Source organism: Ostrea edulis, chromosome 3 (genome assembly GCF_947568905.1).
Source record: "Ostrea edulis chromosome 3, xbOstEdul1.1, whole genome shotgun sequence".
Classification (NCBI taxonomy): domain Eukaryota; kingdom Metazoa; phylum Mollusca; class Bivalvia; order Ostreida; family Ostreidae; genus Ostrea; species Ostrea edulis.
This window is the reverse complement of record NC_079166.1, coordinates 56,187,640-56,210,967: the sequence shown is the minus strand read 5'-3', so window position 1 is coordinate 56,210,967 and position 23,328 is coordinate 56,187,640. Positions and strand designations below refer to the sequence as shown.

At 33.8% G+C, this 23,328-nt stretch overlaps 1 long non-coding RNA gene and 1 pseudogene across 1 annotated transcript; one reads left to right on the top strand and one right to left on the bottom strand.

Moving 5' to 3' along the window:
• Positions 1–556: 556 nt before the first annotated feature.
• LOC125673469 (uncharacterized) lies at positions 557–16,266 on the bottom strand. The gene is made up of 7 exons (XR_007369547.2): positions 15,492–16,266; positions 14,375–14,560; positions 14,197–14,258; positions 4,183–11,869; positions 2,503–2,658; positions 1,583–1,655; positions 557–685 (listed from the first exon to the last, which is right to left on the bottom strand). It is a non-coding gene; the product is annotated as an uncharacterized LOC125673469 (long non-coding RNA).
• A 1,651-nt stretch (positions 16,267–17,917) lies between these two features.
• LOC125676415 (uncharacterized) lies at positions 17,918–19,836 on the top strand (annotated as a pseudogene).
• Positions 19,837–23,328: the final 3,492 nt, after the last annotated feature.

Here is a 23,328-nt window from a genome sequence, read left to right as displayed (position 1 = left end):
TGAAATCATTTGCAAATACAACCTGTTATACTTTGTTTTCCTGATCACCTGCTCACGACAGGTGTGTTTGGTCAACAGCGGATGCTTACTTTTTCTCGGCTTTATAATGGTTCCTGTTTCGCTTACTCTCAAATTTGCATTCTTTAGAGGAATTAAGAAATTTATCACTATTCGATATCTTTTTCATTACGCAATCAAATTCATTGTACGTGTATATTGCACATCTGTGTTATAATTGATAAGTTAATGTGTCTTTTGTATAGCCCTTTCTTTTTCATTTTTCGCTTTGGCGGTCTTAAGTTATTAAATGTCATTACACGTGTTAAATGTATTCGATACAATCGAAACAACAGCCAAAGGGATTATCTCTGTCCTTACTATCTAAACAGAATAAAGATTTACTTCATTGATTTCAAATTCACATATGCATGTTCATTTTCTATATGAGATTGGAAATCTCAATTAATCTTTGTATTGTCCATAATATATGCATAAATAGCAAAGATTATGACCAATGAATACATTTTCATAATATATTGAAAACATGACACATTGATGCTTTTAACTTTTTATACAAGCAGGGACGAATACAAAGTGCACAATGTAATAGGGAAAATCAGTCACTTCTGAGGAATAAAAAGGAAATTCTTGTTTCATCGCGTTGATTACAAAGACTGCCATCCATCTACAAGGAAAAAGTATACTATCATTTCTACAGATAAGTATAAGCGATGTTGTAATTGTCACTAAATAAGAGAGTCAGAAATTACGTTTTTTAATGTTATCTGTATTTTGCCTGTTCAGAGTTAAAAGTTAGTCTGAAAATCGAAAATCCTAGAGATGCAGTTTGAGATGATTGCTGTAGAATGTTGTGATTTTCAAACACATTTGTCCTCTAATAATGATGTATACATCAGGGAAACATGCAATTCGTATCTTTCGATATTCATTTAAAAAAATCTGTATAAATAAAATTCTGTCTTTCATTGAATTGCTAAGATTTGGCATTCCAACATAACATGAAATCGTATTTCTACTTTATATGCATGTACATGTATTTTAGAATAATAATGTGACATAGAAATTAGGGATAATTGTCAAAATGACAAGCGCGACTGTTCACAGCTATGTTACTTGTATATGGCATATTATGTGATTTTACATATCATTATGATATCATACAATGATTACTATGTTTAGAGAACATTGTGGCGCAATCTAGCCTCTGGTGTGTCCAGGGGTCCGTGTTTGCCCAACTCTCTATTTTGTATTATTTGTATGAGATATGAGATTGATCACTGTTCGTAATATTCACCTTTCACTTACAGTATCATACAAATTATGATAAAATATAAATTGTACAAATATATTTATTAAAAACATTTTAAAGTTCCGCTTCCTATTATATCGTCATAACGCTCAATATGCACATTTAACTTACAGGTTCCCTACGTGTTATCGTACGAATTGATTTTAGAGTAGCAAACTTTCAGTTATTCAGAAAAATATACGCAGAATTTAAGGAACTTTAATTTGAAGTGAACACTAATAGCAGGACACAAGAACGTGAATGGAATGTTACCATTTTATTGATGTTTAAATCTCTGCTTAAATCGCTCATCAACGGCGCTTGGTTCTTTGAATTTGAATGTGGACTGAAAGAGAAAAAAATCCAGACATTAGATGTCAGCTAAATAAAGTACATTATAGAATTATAAACGTACATATTTCATATATAATGAATGACCAGAAATGTGATGATAACGAACAGTAATCAATCTCATGACTCCTATAAGTATTAACATTCTAATAACGAACAGTGATCAATCTCATAGCTCCTATAAGTATTAACATTCTAATAACGAACAGTGATCAATCTCGTAACTCCTATAAGCAATACCAGACTAGCAACAAAAAAGATAACCAAATCAGAACCAAAGAAAAACACTGCAACAAGAAACAAATCTACCGCTTCCATATCCTTTATCTTAATTGCAATAACTTGTTCAAGTACCACAGTTTTTGGTAGTTTTGCTCTAAATATTACAAAATGAAATAGTCAGCGATAATCAATATGATAGAAAATAAAGGTGAATGTAAAGTCGAATATGATTTATTTTATGACGAACATGACCAGTACCTTAAGGCTGTCGAGTGAAAAAAAGAACTAAAAATGAATAGTCAAAGATAATCATTTCCATGCAAATTCACATGATAATAAAAATCATGTCAAGGGCTTTGATATTTGAATTACCCAGAGGGTGTTCGTGTCAAAGTGGATGTGCTACGTCTTAAACATTTTGTTTTGACTTTTCTATTATTCTATGTACTTTAGATAATTTTGCTTGCCTGTTCCTTTCAAATTTAGATATATTTTTAAGATTTGAAAGTTCTTAGTTTGATATGCTAACCCCGTGAGTGTTTAGAGACAAATACCACTGCTGTCATCTGAGAGGAGTTAGGGGGAACTATCACCAATGTGAGAAGCTACAAGTAACTCACCGAGGATCGTCTTCTTCTACCTGCATGAGATCCGCAGCAAATTCTTGTACAGAAAGTGCGGGTGGGGTCGTATTCACAACAATACGATCTGCATTCACTTTCTCCCTGGTCAATCAGTACAGCAATAAGTAAGCAGAAGACATATACCAGCTTCATCTAAAATAAACGAATTGAGGTATGGTATCGTTGAATCATGGTAAATGAAATTCATTAATTTTATTTATCATTTTTGTATTTTCATGTACGTTTTAAAAGAAATATGCAACACATCAACAAGTAATCTTTCTAATTAAGACGTACACGGACGACATAACTCTTCAGCTAATCTTCTCATGATTTAGTTGAACAAATCGAGAATTTTTAAGTCGACTTTTTAATAATGAATAGCAAACTCGTATTTGCAAACATGAGAGCCGACTTTATTTACAGACATATACATAATATAGAAGCTTTAACCACGATGCAGACATGTTCGGTGACAGAATCCAACATCTAGTGGCAAGTATTTAGCACCGCTCATTTAACATTCACTCCTACTCCAATTAGATCTGACAGTGCTACAGAAGTTCGATGTAACTGCAACCTTGATAAAACGGAAAATATGATCAATACATATGTTCACTAAACCAGGTATAAGAGGCGTTGAACCTACCCAAGCATTATATGTGCTTATCCAAATACGCTGGTATTACAATTAATGTGTGTGTTTGTATATATATGTGGGGGTCTGTATTTTCCCTTGCTGTGCCGTGGTAGTTAGAACCTAAATTATTTGGTCTATTCTATATTTATTTGCATTATATATAAACTACCGCATTACAGATCCAGTAGAGTTCATGATTGTTCTATAGATATTTACAAGTAACATTTCTGCTACAATTGGCGAGCTGACTTTTTGTATCTTTGTGATGATTCAGATGTATATTTAGTATTATTGAATTATTGCATTTTTGTATAGATCATATACCATCACGTTTAATTTCAAATGAAACTTTTTATTAAATAGGATCTTATATCTTTAAGCGTAAATATCGGAAAAAAGAACTTGGTATGTTCTTCGATATTTTATTGGTATTTTCTAGATGAAACGATTTGATTAAATTCTTTTCTGGTTAATGTTACCCTAATTCATATGGACGGTATTAAGCATACGTGCGTGTGTTGGTTGCTCAGCTATAGTGCTTTTCTTACCTATAATATATACTATGGGGATTCCGGTTCGATTAAGTCCTCGGTAACACTTACTTGTCGTAAGAGGCGATTTAATGGGACCGTCGTTCAGATGAGACCACAAAACTGAGTCCCGTGCCACAACAGGTGTGGAACGATAAAACACTTTTCATGTTCACAGGCCTTAAGCACCGAGCATAAGTCTAAATTTTTGCAGCCGTTACCGGTTAATGATGCTTACGTCTCCAAATGAGGGGGAAATTCCCGAGAGTGGCGTTAAACAATATACAATCAACTAATGAATCAATCTTGAAAAATTTTAATATACACAATGATTTCATTTATAAAACTAGTACGTAACGGTAAATTGATATTTTCATATCTTTGGCAAAGTTGAAAAGTGGAAAATCAGTGTAATCACTAAAATGAATCAAGCATAGGAATATTTTCAAATAGTTCACAGACAAATTAATTTTGTGTAAAAGTAAATAAAGTGTAATTCTACCATACCTTTGTCGTCAATGAATATCTTTCTCAATGGTCGTGTTCGACACCTCGAATTTATACTTTTACGTAGAATGATTGACACATATATCTTGAGCTTGATCTAGTTACATGTTCCCTTCTCTATGATACTGTATGTGTAATTAAGTTTTACTGAGAAAAACAAACATGCATTTCAAAGAAAAGAGAGAGCAAAGTCGACAGTTCAAAGTATACCCTAACATATCGCATCATTACAACAGTGAGTGTATTTAAGACAGGAAAGGAAACAATATGCACCCATCTTGACCTGCATCGAAGCACTTCTTATTTTATGTGAACCAGTCCAACTAATGAAGGAAACTATGCGTACATGTATAGATAACAAAATTTCAGTTTCCTAAAGAATAGAATGTAGTTCGTATATGACACTTACAGTGCATTTAGGTTGGTACCTATTTATATCGTATACAAAGTATCGGGTTTGCCAGTCTTTCGGCCACATACCTCAAAAGATACAAAAGAAAAGAAATGTGTTGCAAAGAATTTATATAATTTTCTTTTATAATCTTTAAAACCCTAACGATAGAGATCTTTTATATTGACTGTAAGCAATTTGCAAGTTTGAAAAATAGCATACAAACACAAACCACATTCTACCAAGTGTAATAGAGGCCAGAAAAGCTACACATGATGGCAAACATAGGAGATTGAATACTGACAATCTCAAGTTTATTTTACATTCGATAGAAGTACTTCTTTTGGGTATAATTTTATGTTATTTGTCAATGAACAAAACAATAGACCCACAATTCATATCTAGAAATGAAGCTAATTTTCACCCTTTTATACAGTATATGTGGTTACCGTAGTTCAATTCTTAATAGTATTTATAGAATGAACCGGTATATTTATTTCACCAATTACTCAGATAAACATTTATGAAGATGTAACAGTACACCCACTATACTATTATTTACTGGTGAGTTTTATTTCAACAATTTTTCTATCAATTTGTCATAGAAAGGTAAAGGCCCAGAACAAGCAATTATGTGCAGTATATACTGTAGTTGGTATTGAAAAGCTACACACACAGACAATGTTGCCCCCAAATACGGTATATTGGGCTGGCAGAAATACTTTGAATGTGCATTGAACTCAGAATTTTATTGATTTATTAAACTCTAAATTAAGATCACGTCTTGTTTTATACTGTTGCTGAACATTAGAATTTAGCTTAGATATTCATATAAGGAAATTTTGATTCCATAGCCCTTGGTTGTAGTGATACTTTTCACTAGTACGCAGGTGATCGATAAGGCCTGTGGGCCTCTTGTTTGTTTAAAAAAAACTCCTTCTCACACAGACACACACTTGCTTGCATATAATTTGCAGATTGACAGAAGATATGGTACATTGGATTCATAATCATTAAAATTTGTTTCCTTCTAAAAAACAAAATCATACGCAGTAAATTCTCATTACATGCAAGTATTACTTATCTTGTAGTTCATATGAAAAGTTAAGTACGAGGCCTTCTGTGTACACTAAGAATAATTAAGTATCAAAAGAAACAATGTTTCTAATGTTTGTCTTATCAGGCTGCAGAGACTGGAAAAAGAGTGACTTCAACAGCAACAGGGTGTCAGACAGCAACTATTGGGAAGCGGAGTGTAAAAATCCAAGTCGCTGCTAAACAGAAAGAGAAAGGTAAGGCCTTAGTGTTGTGTGACTTTCTTTATAATTGTAGTACATTACATCATTTTTGACTCATTATGATGCAAATCAAACAAACCACTTAATGTAGAAATTCAGAAGCCTATTTTGCTTGTATTAGCTCTCATTTAATAGATTGATTTGATGAATAAAGTGTTATTATCAAGTTAACATTCTTGACTTTTCATACTAAGATGAGGCATCAATAAATTCAAATTCAATTTCATAGTTATGAGACACATTGCTCTGTTTATTTTTATATATTGGCTGGTCTAATTTAGATTTCTAGCCATACATTGGCCTAACACATTAAAATGATATTCATATAATAGTGACTATGGACAGTTGATTTATATAATATTTCTTGTCTAGTATTTGAAGGACTGCAGGTGGATTTTCAACCCAGGGTGAGAAGTATTGGGATATGGTTTAATGGTTTTAACAATACACTTCCACAAATGACAAAAATGAAGATGACACTGACTATTGTTTAAGCGAACAACATGGATAGGAATAGCAAGATTTCGATATTGCTGATGCAAGTGAACATGATGCAAGTGTACATAAAAAGGATATTAGGCCTTTGATTATGAAAGTTATTCACTATTATTAAATATGAATTTGAACCAATCGATTTTATATCCACTGGTCCGAAGGGACAGTAGAAATTGACCAGTGAAACTTTGAGGATTATTTCTAGTTCTGCTTGACAGATTGTTACATACTTTAGATATTCCATGTGTCGCACAAGTATATAGATAATACATTTTATATTTGAAAACATTTAAACATATTTTATATTTTTATATCTTTTTATTTTCAAAACATTGTCACATTCTAAATTTCATCCCTCATGATGCATGTTCAAAAACTATGTTTGTTGCATTTATACAATCAATTTAGTTTTTTTCATTTTCGTAGGAAAGCAAGAGTTCTATTACATTGATTAAGCTGAGAACACGGGGAAGGGTGCACATTCTGCCATTACATCTGTAGCATGTCTTATCACTTCTTTCGTACCGCGACTGTGGAGAGAAATTAACCTCCGTACATTTCAACAATCGTAGTGGACAAAACAACAGCGATTTTGTTTTATGGTATACACTATGAAGGGTTCTGGTTTCACATATGCACTAACTAATAAAAATATATTTCGACCATTCAAACAAAGAACTATTTGATTACTAATTACATTATTCAGTGTAGATACCAATCTCTACCCAGATTTATCGTTCCTTACACTCACATTTTCCTCTATCAACGTGTCGAGAGGATTTTCAAGATTCTTGTAAAATTGTAAAGATGGTCAAATAAAATGTGGTTTCGACTTTAGTTACAAAAATATACGTAAATAGATCAATAATACATGTAACTATATGTTAAGTCTTTCTGTGACACAAGAAGCATTGAATAGTGTTGAAATACAATACAAAAAATGTTTGTATATTTAAGGTAGACATGAATTTTAATGGGAAATATAAACTAATATATGTATAATTTGCAACAATAATTGCTTGCTCTACATTTTCCTGATATTTCATAATACAGTTCTTAGTTCTATTTTTATTAACTGTGAAAAGGTTAACTCTGGGTAGAGATTGGGTCTTCTATGTACATCGTACTACATGTATAATGTTTGTGATCTTCATTTAGGGCAAACATTTCACATGTAGAAATTATGAAAATGACATGCAATGAAATTAGTATCATTTAAAATTTAAGACTTTAACGTCTTTGAATCTAAACTCCATATGATTGTGAAATATTCCATAATGGTAGCAGGACACTGTTAACAAGATTGACTGGCATTTCGTAGTATGAAAAATTAAGTGACATTTCTCTACTACTGAAATAATGATCGAGATTGTCATCCATCACGACGACGCCAAAACATTACTCGGGTTGTGTCAGATTCACTAAAACCTGTCAATTATAGGGATCGTAATCCATACCTATAACATTATTTCAAAGCGGTGATAAACATTAGAGCATCAATGTTGGATTTAAGGGGCTTTGCAATTTTGTCCCTGTATGTGTGAATTTCTTGAAAGATCGGAACACCCTTCCCTCCATAGATGGTCCACTGCTCCAAGAGACTCTAGAACTTGGTCTTGAGCCTAGGAGGCAATGGTACCTATTTGATGAAATCCGTGAACATTTTCGATCCCCTACTGCGAAAAACACATCTTTATAAATAAATGATTTTTTTTCTGTATTTGTTCTTCAAAGTATTATGGTTACAAAGAAGCAGAAAATAAAGAAGAGGTTTAGATAAGAATACGTTTTTGTCCATATTTGTTTTTCAAAAATAGACATGAACTCAGCATTTCACAAATTATATAATCGTTACATGTATAACTATTTATAGTTTGCCAAAACAACCTGTCATTGGACGAAATGTTCTGACGTGACTGTAATCACACCGTTATTTACGGCTGCCCCCGACATATCAAGCTGATCGTGTGAGTTAACTATGATAGATTTTTAAGAAAATGATATTAATAAAAGCAAAGATGTTGAAGGCAGTTCCCATTCAGAAGTGTCCGTAGGCTAAAATGTCGATAAAAAGCATTTTAAAGTGGGTTTTTAGTATCTACTTGCTAAATATTTTTCGTAAACGAGAAAGAATCAGTATTCTTCCTTAATCCCAGATAAGTTTCAATTTGCTTTCATTAACATTAGTGAATTGAATATTCAGAATTACGTAAATTAACGCACACGTGACAATATCCTAAACAATGGATTTCATCTATTTTGGCACATAAACTGTACGTCTTATTGCATTCTTTTTTCATTTTGAATTCTAAAAACAGTGTTTAAAACAGTTTTTTTAAACTTCATATTACACCTTAACTTCAAATTTAAGCTAAATTTTGCGATTTTGCCATTTTAACGATTTCACCGATCGCTCATATAAATACTAAACCGCCTTCGGCGGCACTTATTTTAACACCATATTTGTGGGCTGGTACACCAAAAGTGTTCCTATATTTTTAAGTTATGATTATTACTTTGGGCACGCCAATGACCATTTCATGTTCTGCTCGGTCCAATGTTTACAACGGTCCGTATATACATATTAGCGAGCAAAGCCCACGACACGAGGTGACAAGCTTGCTTTAATGATTACATGAGGGAGTCACGCGATTTGCTCTTCATCAGCTGCAAAATTATGAGGATTACACATTCTGCTTCTGGAGAAATATCGCCTTCATAGCGATATAATTCATTGATATCCTTGTAGATAAAATATATAAATAGTTTGAAAAGAACCACATACGTATTTAAATTGTAGACAAGCTTTATGATACCTCCCCACGTTTTGTTGTTGATAAATAATCACAGCTGATATTACATGTAGATCAAATTGAAAGGTGAAGATAACGAACAGTGATTAATCTCCTATAATGAATACAAAATAAAGAGTTAGACAAACAAGGACCACTGGACACACCAGAGGTGGGATCAGGTACCTAGGAGGAGTAAGCATCCCTGTCGACCGGTCACACCCGCCGTGAACATTATGTCTCAGATAAACGAAGTAATATGTAGTCAAAATATGCGTATCAAGAATGGCCTAACAATCGGTATGAAACATTTCAGACAGCATTTGACCCAATGACAGGTTGTATTGGCAAATTAGATCAATATAACGAGCATAGAATTTGCACAATACACTGTTTACATTGACTGCGTTAGATTTCCCCGTGAAATGATGTCCTGTGAATTTGATTATGCGACACGAGTTACACGGGTAACTAGAGTTGTAGATAAAATGTCTAATACTCCACACTAGTGTTGCTCTTGTACATGTATATTGCCCATTTTAGCAGGAGTGACAAGTGTTCCAAAATGACGGCGTGTAAGGAAGAAACGTAGTGTAAAGATTACCTTGGTTTATATTTTGTATCAGAAATGTAAAACATCGATAAAACACAATACGTAACATCATTCTGACATATTCTATTTCTTCATTTCATATTTAGATAAAATTGAACTGGATATTGAAAGGAAACTTTGAACAGCATTTGCGAATGCACAGACTGTCCAAATGCTGAATTTGCCAGGAATTATGATACAACTATAATGATTTTTTTTTTCTAATTGTTTACTAATCTAACAAACTTTTACTAAGATAATTTTTCTGGGAGCAGTTCCGAATTTTCCGCCCGCTTTAGTCATTAGAGCTCGCCGTGCAGGCCAGTGTTTCGTGCTGACTCGATAAAATGGTTTCAAATGCACCATTATTGTAAAGTAAGAATATAAACGTGATTCGTGTATCATATTTGTATACGCCCTTTTAACCAAAAATTGCAATGGCATTCTCTTGTTTTCAGAATACTAATCCTCATGAGAATTACAATGAGCAAATAAACAGATGATCCAAGAGCACATATTAACCTACGAATCATATAATACATGATGCATGAATTAACAATATTTAGTCATAATCTTTTTATAGTGAATGAGTTGCGTTGATTACATTATCATGTATACAATAATTGTATATCTATCCATAGTACATGCATTCATCATTACAATGGCACAAAGTTGACCTCTTACATTATTACTGTACATGGAAATCATGTTCCAGTGCCTACATCGCCCTCTGATGCACTTGTATGACTTTTAAATGATTGACAGTTTCGACAGTTTTCTGTCTAAATTTGTATTCATTTCTAATTGTCCACATTAAAATGCGTCGTCAAAATAAAACTCCTAATTATCCTTGAACATTGCTTCATTACCACCTAAAATCGAACCTAACTTATGTAAAATTGTTTCAGTGGTGGATCCTGAATTTTAAAAGGAGGGAGTTTAACTATTACATGTATACCTCAGCTGCATTAAGTACTTGTAGCTGGCCTATCGTGAAAAGAATACGAGGGTGTAGGGGGGTCCGGAAAAGTTTCTATCAAAAGAAAGCATTGTTTGTCATCTTGAGCCAATTTCGGTCAGAAATCATTTAGGAAATTTGAAATAGAAACAATTATCAAGAAATTAATTTAAAAAGAACAAAATTACAGATATTGTTTACTAATTACACTTATCAAAATTCTTTGTTTCTTTCATTCCATTTCCTAACTGTTGAGTTTTCATATTCTTTTAAGATTCATTTCTTCAGATGAATTTGGTTTAGATGAAATGCACTACTTCAGTCCTGTATGATGATAATGATCTATGATATCACCATTAATTAAACTGATGCAATACAATGGAGGTACATGTAACTAATCGTCGACGACGAACGCTAAATCACAAGCACCTTCCATTTCAGATTTACATATGCTACATGTAGTACTAAATGGTATTAATACTAATACCACTAAGAAATAATCATTATTTAAGTTATTTTGTCTTCTTTGGGGGAAATCAGACTTTGAGTAATTTAGCTTTGCAGGTACTTTGATGTAGAATGTATTATCTGATTTCCCCAAAATCTTATGTTGAAGATTTCTTTCGTCATTTGGTATTGTAATAAATGACAAATTTTCAATCTCAATCATTCTTTTGTTCAGATTTTTTATGACAGCAAAAACGAACTACGGTGAGCAGAGTTTGGGGTAATAGAAGCTGATAAACATAAATATCGTTATGTGCTAAAAGCATGAATTTTCAATGACAGTGAAAACAAAATGCATCAGTAATGGGGAGGGGTGTCGAACGCCCTTGAACCCCACCCATCATCTCTGGATCCGTACATGTTTCTTATTTTAAGAGCTAATATTACCTGCAAAACACACATAATCAATATGTCAATCAATTCAATAGGAAAATTTATCTTATCTAAATAATCTAATGGATAATTTTGTTAGATGGGCTCAGTTCCTGTCAGTATAACTGCAAAAATAAACGAACTCAATGCTTTATAATTTAATTTGAACCAGGAAAAAAGATTGTGGATAATACAAAAAGAAGACAGGTTATGATTTAGTATGAAAACTTTGGGTAAGAAGTCCGCTCTATTTCTTCATGTCGATTTCAGAAACTCGTTCATCTACAAAGATACAATAAATAACCCCAGTGAAAAAACCGGAGAAGTTGTTACATTTCATTTAAGCCTATAAGAGGTGATTTGCATACTATTGACATATATACTAGTATGCAGATACAGTATGTTTTGTACAGAGAATCATACTTCATCATAGTAAGATTGGATCTTTGGTGCTGTTCGCGATGTTACACTGAATATCAGTTGACATTCTGAGGATTTCCTATGGGTTATTCCAGACCGCGAAATCAAGCTTAAGTCAATGAAAATACCAACAACAGTATATATACACAAAATGATGTACAAAACGAAACAGTACATATAAAACAATCCATGAAAACCACCATGACGGTAATAACCACTGGCTTTTCATATGCGAGAAGTCTATCATCCCTAAGTCATAAGTGATATCGCTGTACTCTTTCTACAAATATTTATTCCAGTATCCGTTGATTTCTATTACAATTAAAATTCCTATTGTATCTCGATCCACATTTTGTATGATCTCTACATGGAGTATGACAGGATTACTAAGCTGTTGTTTTGTATGATCGCTACATGGAGTATGACAGGATTACTAAGCTGTTGTTTTGTATGATCTCTAGATTACTAAGCTGTTGTTTTGTATGATCTCTACATGGAGTATGACAGGATTACTAAGCTGTTGTTTTGTATGATCTCTAGATTACTAAGCTGTTGTTTTGTATGATCTCTACATGGAGTATGACAGGATTACTAAGCTATTGTTTTGTATGATCGCTACATGGAGTATGACAGGATTACTAAACTGTTGTTTTGTATGATCTCTACATGGAGTATGACAGGATTACTAAGCTGTTGTTTTGTATGATCTCTAGATTACTAAACTGTTGTTTTGTATGATCTCTAGATTACTAAGCTGTTGTTTTGTATGATCGCTACATGGAGTATGACAGGATTACTAAGCTGTTGTTTTGTATGATCGCTACATGGAGTATGACAGGGTTACTAAGCTGTTGTTTTGTATGATCTCTAGATTACTAAGCTGTTGTTTTGTATGATCGCTACATGGAGTATGACAGGATTACTAAACTGTTGTTTTGTATGATCTCTACATGGAGTATGACAGGATTACTAAACTGTTGTTTTGTATGATCTCTAGATTACTAAGCTGTTGTTTTGTATGATCGCTACATGGAGTATGACAGGATTACTAAGCTGTTGTTTTGTATGATCTCTACATGGAGTATGACAGGATTACTAAGCTGTTGTTTTGTATGATCTCTACATGGAGTATGACAGGATTACTAAGCTGTTGTTTTGTATGATCTCTAGATTACTAAGCTGTTGTTTTGTATGATCTCTACATGTAGTATGACAGGATTACTAAGCTGTTGTTTTGTATGATCTCTACATGGAGTATGACAGGATTACTAAACTGTTGTTTTGTATGATCTCTAGATTACTAAGCTGTTGTTTTGTATGATCTCTACATGGAGTATGACAGGATTACTAAGCTGTTGCTTTGTATGATCTCTAGATTACTAAGCTGTTGTTTTGTATGATCTCTAGATTACTAAGCTGTTGTTTTGTATGATCTCTAGATTACTAAGCTGTTGTTTTGTATGATCGCTACATGGAGTATGACAGGATTACTAAGCTGTTGTTTTGTATGATCTCTACATGGAGTATGACAGGATTACTAAACTGTTGTTTTGTATGATCTCTAGATTACTAAGCTGTTGTTTTGTATGATCTCTAGATTACTAAGCTGTTGTTTTGTATGATCGCTACATGGAGTATGACAGGATTACTAAGCTGTTGTTTTGTATGATCGCTACATGGAGTATGACAGGATTACTAAGCTGTTGTTTTGTATGATCTCTACATGGAGTATGACAGGATTACTAAGCTGTTGTTTTGTATGATCTCTACATGGAGTATGACAGGATTACTAAGCTGTTGTTTTGTATGATCGCTATATGGAGTATGACAGGATTACTAAGCTGTTGTTTTGTATGATCTCTACATGGAGTATGACAGGATTACTAAGCTGTTGTTTTGTATGATCTCTAAATTACTAACCTGTTGTTTTGTATGATCTCTACATGGAGTATGACAGGATTACTAAGCTGTTGTTTTGTATGATCGCTACATGGAGTATGACAGGATTACTAAGCTGTTGTTTTGTATGATCTCTAGATTACTAAACTGTTGTTTTGTATGATCTCTAGATTACTAAGCTGTTGTTTTGTATGATCTCTAGATTACTAAGCTGTTGTTTTGTATGATCTCTACATGGAGTATGACAGGATTACTAAGCTGTTGTTTTGTATGATCTCTAAATTACTAACCTGTTGTTTTGTATGATGTTCCTTGTGTTTTCCAGAGTTCAAACACGTCTCCCAAAAGCTGACTGTAAGGAAATCAGTACTTATTTTTCATACTTTTTAAGTGAATATTTTTAGTGGAATGATATCGCTCTATACCAGTAATTTACAATATCAGTAATTTGGTTATATGCTCAAATACCTTCCAATGTCTTGGCAATGACCTCAAACCCATCGGAAGGTCATCATCGCTGTCATTGCAGCCGTATTCACACTCTTTTAGACAAACACCAAACGTATTATAACGACAGCAGTACGTTACACACGATTCGTCCGCCAAAGTCACGGAAATCCCAATACAGAAGCACAGCAGTACTATCAATTTCATCTGTTGGGGAAAATTAAAGTACGGTGAACTTTTTTTATGTTAGTACTCTTACATGAGACAATTAAGATTTTGGTTACAACTTCAAAAATATATTGCAATGTAATTTTAAAAGTAATGCGATACAAGAGAAATTGATTTAAAACACATGCTATGTTACCGTGATTAAAACGTTATCTTCCACGTTAGCGTTATGGTAGAATAGTAAAGTAGGTGCGTGTTACCGGATGCTCTAAGATACATTGTAGCTTCTCTGATATTTTGTGAATGCATGTAAATGGACCGAGCTTGCATGGTACATGTATTTTACTTTAAAATATCCATTAGGTTACGCATGTATACACTATAGTACTACAATTCATGCGTCATTAGAGAGGCGATTTACACGGGCCTACATAGAGGGAGTATGGAGAACTAAAATTCGCAATGTTGTATTCTGGAAAAACTTCATTTCATAAAGATACAATCAATAGAATAAAGACTTCTACAATTTCTGAGAAATGTATTCTTTCATATCGTTGAAAGGTACGTATCAATTTGAATTATTCACATATCGGTCAATTATTTTCATATTGTTTATTATACTTAATACTTACCTTATCTACACCCCCTCTCCATTTATAACTTGAAGAATGCATTACACTCATTAAAACAATCCCCATATGAATCAATTGATTACAGCAATATATTTTGCTGAACCCAACTGAATTTCGTGTTGCCTCAAATTTAATAGACTTTTCGAAGTGCAATAAAGTATTAAAGTTTAAGTATTCGGTGCGCCAATCTTTACTCAAAAGGTGTACATGTATGAAGGTCATGCTTATATTCACTTATGTGCATAAATTCAATATTTGTAAAAAGTCATGTTCATAAACTAAAAGTTATCATGTAAGTTTAAAGATTTGATTTTGAAAAAAGAGAGGAAAAACTGTACCTTCTGTCTACTCCGATTGTCGCTGTAATAAATGAGATCAGTCTCCTCCGATTGTCGCTGTGGTGAATGAGATCAGAGTGTTCGCATTACATAATTAACATGTTTTGTCGGATGTAGCTGTTGACCGTTTTAGATTGTGTTCAATTGTATAACACTACTTTTGACGCAAACATTCACATTCTGTCGAATTGGGTCACGTATTGGTACTACACCATCATTAAACCTCACAGTAAATATGCTTGTTAGTAATATTAAGATACATATCAACAGTTTAATTTTTCGGAGACATGAAGTCTACATTTACTAAATACATGTACTACAAACAAATCATTAGTGAATATTGTTGTTTAGTTTTCACCAGGGTTTAATTAGACAGCCACGAATTCAATGACGATAGTAGATTTCAAAATAGATTTGTCAAAATTTTTCAATTTTTCAACTTTTTTCTTCCAATGACATGAATTTTAAAAAGTGAACAAAATGAAATATTTCCATAACTTGGATTCAAACAACACTACGCCTATAAAATTATCAGAAATCCCCAGTCCTAGGACAGCTCTCAATCACTCACCCTATATACATCTCTAGATGAAATGTTTGCTTATTAGCATGATGTTGAAATTCATTTTATCACCTCTTGTGTGGATTTTAGTTAGAAAAATGATAAACGCAGATATTACTGTCATAAGCTAGTGAGTTTATCATCAAATTCACATTTGGTTTTAGGCAATATTTTCACAAAAACACTCAATACCGCCTGACAACCGACAACATCATACACAGGGTGCTAGCAGCGAACCGCAAATCAACCTTTACTTTGTAATAGCATAATCAAAATTATACACAATGCTCAAAATCAACATAAACGCGAACAACACACATCCAGTGTGACTTTACAAATGAAAATAAACTTACCACTACGTATACAATTTCGTATCTGCGAAAAAATACCTCATCCCAGTGTGACAATATCAAGATCTCACTATAAACAATAATCTCATCCAATGTAACAGTATCAAGATCTCTCTATAAACAATAACCCCTCCCAGTGTGACAGTATCAAGATTTCCCTATAAACAATAACCCCTCCCGGTGTCACAGTATGAAGATCTCACTATAAACAATAACCCCTCCCAGTGTGACAGTATCAATATCTCACTATAAACAATAACCCCTCCCAGTGTCAAAGTAACAAGATCTCACAATGTACAATAACCCCATTCAGTGTGGCAGTATCAAGATCTCACTGAGAACAATAACCCCTCCCGGTGTGACAATATCAACATCCCACTATAAGTAATAACCCCTCCCAGTATGACAGTATCAATATCTCACTATAAACAATAACCCCTCCCAGTATGACAGTATCAAGATATCAATATAAACAATAACCCCTCCCAGTGTGACAGTATCAAGATCTCACTATAAACATTAACCTCTCCCAGTGTGACAGTTTCAAGATCTCACTATAAACAATAATCTCATCCAGTGTCACAGTCTCAATATCTCACCATAAATAATAACCCCTCTCAGTGTCACAGTATCAAGATCTCATCATAAATAATAACCCCTCCCAGTGAGACAGTATCAATATCTCACTCTAAACAATACCCCCGTATGACATAATCAATATCTCACTATATACACTAACCCTTCCCTGTGATACAGTATCAAGATCTGACTATAAACAATAACCCACCCCCCTGCGACAGTATCAAGATCGCACTGTGTAGAATACCCCCTTCCCGAATGACAGGATCAAGATCTCACTATGTACAATAACCTCTCCCAATGTGACAGTATCAAGATCTCAATATAAACAATAACCCCTCCCAGTGTGAGAGTATCGAGATCTCAATATAAACATCCCAGTGTGACAGTATCAATATCTCACTATAAACAATAACCCCTCTCAGTGTGACAGTATCAAGATCTCAATATAAACAATAACCCCTCCCAGTGCAACAGTATCAATATCTCACTATAATCAATAACCCCTCCCAGTGTGACAGTATCAATATCTCAATATAAACAATAACCCCTCCCAGTGTGACAGTATCAAGATCTCACTATAAACATTAACCTTTCCCAGTGTGACAGTATCAATATCTCAATATAAACAATAACCCCTCCCAATGTGACAGTATCAAGATCTCACTATAAACAATAATCTCATCCAGTGTCACAGTCTCAATATCTCACTATAAATAATAACCCCTCCGAGTGTCACAGTATCAAGATCTCATCATAAATAATAACCCCTCCCAGTGAGACAGTATCAATATCTCACTCTAAACAATACCCCCCGTATGACAGTATCAATATCTCACTATATACAATTACCCTTCCCTGTGATACAGTATCAAGATCTTACTATAAACAATAACCCACCCCCCTGCGACAGAATCAAGATCGCACTGTGTAGAATGCCCTCTTCCCGTATGACAGTATAAAGATCTCACTGTGAACAATATCCCCTCCCAGTGCAACAGTATCAATATTTCACTATAATCAATAACCCCTCTCAGTGTGAAAGTATCAATATCTCACTATAAACAATAACACCCCCGTGTGACAGTATGAAGATTTCACTGTGAACAATAACCTCTCCCAGTGTGACAGTATCAATACCTCACTATAAACAATAACCCCTCCCAGTGTGACAGTATCAATATCTCACTCTAAACAATACCCCCCCCCCCCCCCGTATGACAGTATCAATATCTCACTATAATCAATAACCCCTCCCAGTGTGACAGTATCAATATCTCACTATAAACAATAACCCCTCCCAGTGTGACAGTATCAATATCTCACTATAATCAATAACCCCTCTCAGTGTGACAGTATCAAGATCTCACAATATCTCACTATAAACAATAACACCCCCGTGTGACAGTATGAAGATTTCACTGTGAACAATAACCTCTCCCAATGTGATAGTATCAATATATCACTATACACAATAACCTCTCCCAGTATGACAATATGAAGATCTCACTATAAACAATACCCCTCCCCGTATGACAGTATGAAAATCTCACTATGAATTAAAACACTCCCCGAAAGCATTAGAAGGCATTAGAAAGCATTAGGAATGTTTTGTTGTTGATACAAAGTTAGGCACAGGTTTGTGTATCTCTTTCACTACAGTAAGAGGAAGACAAATGCCCCACGTTGTACAGATTGCTGCAACAGAACTTAGGAGAGGATATGTGTTTAATTGCTATGCTCGACCCAAGCTACCACAAACACAAAGTCCACGGATAGTAACCGGTATTAATGCTGACTCTAGCGATGTGCCAGTAGCAGGTGAATCGGTCGATGCAGATTGTACTAACTCTGCAGCAGAGAAATTCATTAACTATTTGAAAACGTTTGACATGCGTTTAGTTTTCCTGTTTTGGCATCGTCATTTAAAGCGATATAGAAAGAAGGTGAATTGATAAACATTGTAGATGACTGTGTTGATAGTCTTATACAGTGTAGTATTCAAGAAGTGCTTCAAGGACCAGAAATCCCATACGCAAGAACACCCTTTTTATTCAATTTTGTATGATGCGTACAACGCCCATAACGCTAATTAATGATGTTAAAGCTCTAGGAAAACGTGTACAGCATGGCACTGTTTTCTCATGCTGACATTTTAATCTTTAGCTTCCCACTTTGTGCTGCTATGCAACAACTTATCTATACTGATGAAAAATCGAAACATTACAGCTCCCTGGCTTTTCTTGTTGAGAAAAAAAGTTATTTCAAAGTGCATGGCAGAAGCAAATGCTAAATCTGGACTTTCAATTCAACATCTCAAAGTCATAAAGCGTCGTGACGGTGAAGATGGACGTAGAAATACATTTCTTGGTAAAACCAGTGGACAAGCAAAGGTGAAGTGCACAATGAAAACTCTGGATAGTGTTGTATCAAAACTACTAGTGCTTTGTAACCATTATTTCAAAAACAGTTCTAGCACATTTTGTAAATGATGGTCAATTATTGACTAACACTGTCGTATGATTTTGACAATTTGACATACATGTATATCGATACCATATATTGTATAATTATTTGCAAATTGTTTTTGTTGTGTTTGTTTCTCATACAAATTCCCTGAGAAGCTTGTTAGATCAACTACAGTATGAAACTTATTACGAGCATATTGTTACGGAAGCAATTGAAATACTTCGCCCTAATGCAATGAAGAGTTGAAATTGCTTTCCCTTTTTTCTCAATTTAAGAACCAAATCTAATAAAAATGTATCTTATGTATATCAAGTTTTGTGCATGATCATGTTGGAAAAGGTTGTATTATTGAAGAAAATTGACACATTTATACAATAATAAATGCTTTATGTATATAGTTGATAAATAACGTATCCTCTGAAGAATTGTTTCGGGGGTGGAGTAAGTTTTTTATTATGTGGCTACACTTATAAACAATTACCACTTAATTTGTATTTGGGTCTGATTGATAAAGATGTGTATTGAAAACTGATTTCTACATTTGAGGCACAGGAGATTTTCTTTGTTTCAATTGCTGTGTGTAACATATTTTACCCACAACAATAGCTGAAAAATAAGCTATTAAACTGTTTGGTTTAGCAATTGAGATTTTTTCTTGATAGTTTGTATTAGTACTTTGGTGTAGATGCACTGAACGCCGTGCATCATGAAATCTGTGATATTTTGAATTTCTAATAATAAGCATATCGGTAGCGTAATTTCATCATTGAAAAGTTTTCTACTTGACCAATACCAGCATAATTGAAGACATGGTGTATTTGCTAGAGTTAGAAAAAAAACAACAAAGAAGAAATGTCCACTGAAGACATAGAAGGTATCATATTGGCCACAGAAATGTTAATTGTAGTAATTTCTCCTGTAATTAAGTATGATTTAAGTAAATGTCAGAAGATGGGTGACTCTCCTTTGGTTCTTTATTCTTTAGTAACAAAAACATACATGGTTAATATTACATCCTTCGATTGGTAATGTATTACTTCTGTGGATGCTATACATTGAATACCTTTAATATTTATCGACTACTCTCGTCACTTTACTTACCTTAGAAATATTTTATATCGCCCTTATCAGACTCGTAAAATCACAGGTTTGAAATTTGTCTCCTATGGACTGCCATATTTAAATTTTATGTGGATGCTTACTCCTCCTAGGCACCTGATCCCACTTCTGGTGTGTCCAGGGGTCCGTGTTTGCCCAACTATCTATTTTGTATTGCTTGTAGGAGATATGAGGTTGATCACTGTTCGTTATCTTCACCTTTCATTGAATTATTTTTTAACACATTATGTTTTCCTATTTACAAATGGCCAGTTAAAATCCTGTAATGTTATGAATAAAGACATTTTGTTCACCGTACATTATTTACAGCTGTATGTTGATATCAATATTTAAATACAAGAATCAAGACTGGAGATTACTCCATAATATACATGTCCCCGAAGACGTTACTGAATGATGATTCCCGGGAAGACATGATACTGAATTATAAAGTCTACAAATAAAGAGTGTGTTTGAATGCCATTGATGAAATACATGTACATACATGTATATTAGAATTCTGATTTCTAATAAGAATTTGATATTACAATCATGCACGATATTTTGTTAAATTTTCTTCTTAATTTCCATAACCATAAAGATTTTGTACATTGTATATTAATTTTCAATTTTTTATCAAAGGGCGATACATTTAGACCAACTTTTGCTCAGTTTCGTGAGCTCTCCTCCTACTTCTCAGATGTACCGTCTCTGATGTTGACAGCAACTTGCACACAGCACGTTTTGCCACATATTGCACCAAAATAAATCTTCCCCGCCTAAAATTATTTACTGCATCTCCAGATATGTAATAACATTTCTAGTTAATGAAAGATGTTTGTTCATCCAATATCATCTCTTATAATAGAATTTTTATTTCTAACGAAAAGGTCATATTTAGGGTCAAATTTTAATTTGGTAATTGCATCATTGAGAGGCCAGAAATTCATCTTGGATATAAAAAAAAAATGCAGAGATATTTAAGACTTGAAATTGGGCTGGTTTTAAATAACAATAAAACAACATAACAATAAAACACAAAGCATCAAAACAAGGATGACGTTGATATACGTCAGGCAATAATGAAATATTAATTGAATTTATGGTGTGACAAGACTAACATAATACTTCATAAAAGTCAATTGTAAGTTCAGCTTTTTACAGTATATAAATTCCATTCATATACATGTATTCCAAACTTACAATTATTTCAGATGTTTGGATATTGATTTAAAACACTCCAATTTATATGCGGGAACTTTAAACTCGGAGGCAACCTTTAGAGGGATGTATAGGTCATGTCAGAGACCATGCCTACATGGAGGAAAGAAGGAGTATCCATAACAGACATATTGCTCTCTATCATGCAGTGATACACTGGAGGAGTTCTGAAAGTCTGACAGTGTAATCAGGCTAGTTGGATACACCATAGCGTTTGGCTTGGGGATAAGTATCCTGAAATTGAATTTTTATCCATCGGAAAGCCTGTGACTTTATCGTAGATTACTGGTAGGAGGTTGGTGGGCAAGACGAGATGAAGAAATGGTAAAGCATTCTATTATGTGACCTCTTATCATATGAAGGAGCTTTATAGATTAATGGATAAATCTGAGATGAATCTAGTTTGCGAAATTTTATATATCGGACACTCCTCGGCGTGTAAATGATGAAGGTGTAGATGCTGTAATCTTTCTTCCAACACTGGTCTTGCCATAATAATTTACAGTAATTTTTCAGCAGGAAATTACGCATACTTTGACAGTAATAATGTAAAACTTATACGGTACCAATGTTCATGCACCAGATGCGCATTTCGAAACATAATGTCTCTTCAGTGATGCTCAAGTCGAAATTTTGGAAATTCGAAATAACAATAAACTTGTAAGACCTAAAAGGAAAACTAGAGTGCAAAAAACTGGAGCCAAATTCGTCCAAGGATCAAAGCTATGCATGAAGGAGATAATCCTTAATTTTGAAATGAATTTCTACATTTTATCCCAGCAATTGAATATACATCCGTATTTTCAAGCTAGTAACGAAGTACTTAGCTACTAGGTTGTAGAGACCCTCGGGGTCTACCAGTCAATGTTATCATAGAGGATGCTTACCTCTCTTATACCCTACTTTCGTTTATAACATTCATCTCGGTAACCTTAATCTATATCATTATTATTTACTGACTCAGAGTCGATGCAGCGAATAACTTTCACGCTATTATGAGTATTTATCTTAATCATGAATTGTAAATATGTTCTTCATTTTCCAATTTTTTATATTATTTTTTCTTACATATTCATGTAGTTTTGCATTCAACTTTTTTCTGGACTTTGGATTAGATTTGTATCTTTCACATTTAACTGTAAATATATCTTCTCTCCTGTATTATTGTATCATTTTCCAAAAAGAATACAAAAGTAAGAGTAGGGCAAACACGGACCTCTGTACACATTATAGGTGAATCAGGTGCCTAGGAGGAGTAAGCATCCCTGTTGAACAGTCAAATCCGTCGCGAGCCCTCTAATTTTATCAGGTAAACGGAGTAAATCCGTAGTCAAAATCGGTACGTCAGTTGCTATGAAACACATCAGATAGCATTCCACGTAATTACCAGTTGTATTTGCAAATATGATCATTATAACGCCCATAGAATTTGCGAAATGCTGACTTTAAACATATCACTTCATTCCTCAACCTTGGAGATAAACATCCACTTACACCTTTCAAACAAAATAAATAAGAAGTATTAGATATTCAAGGTCATGCAACTAATACTTTTATT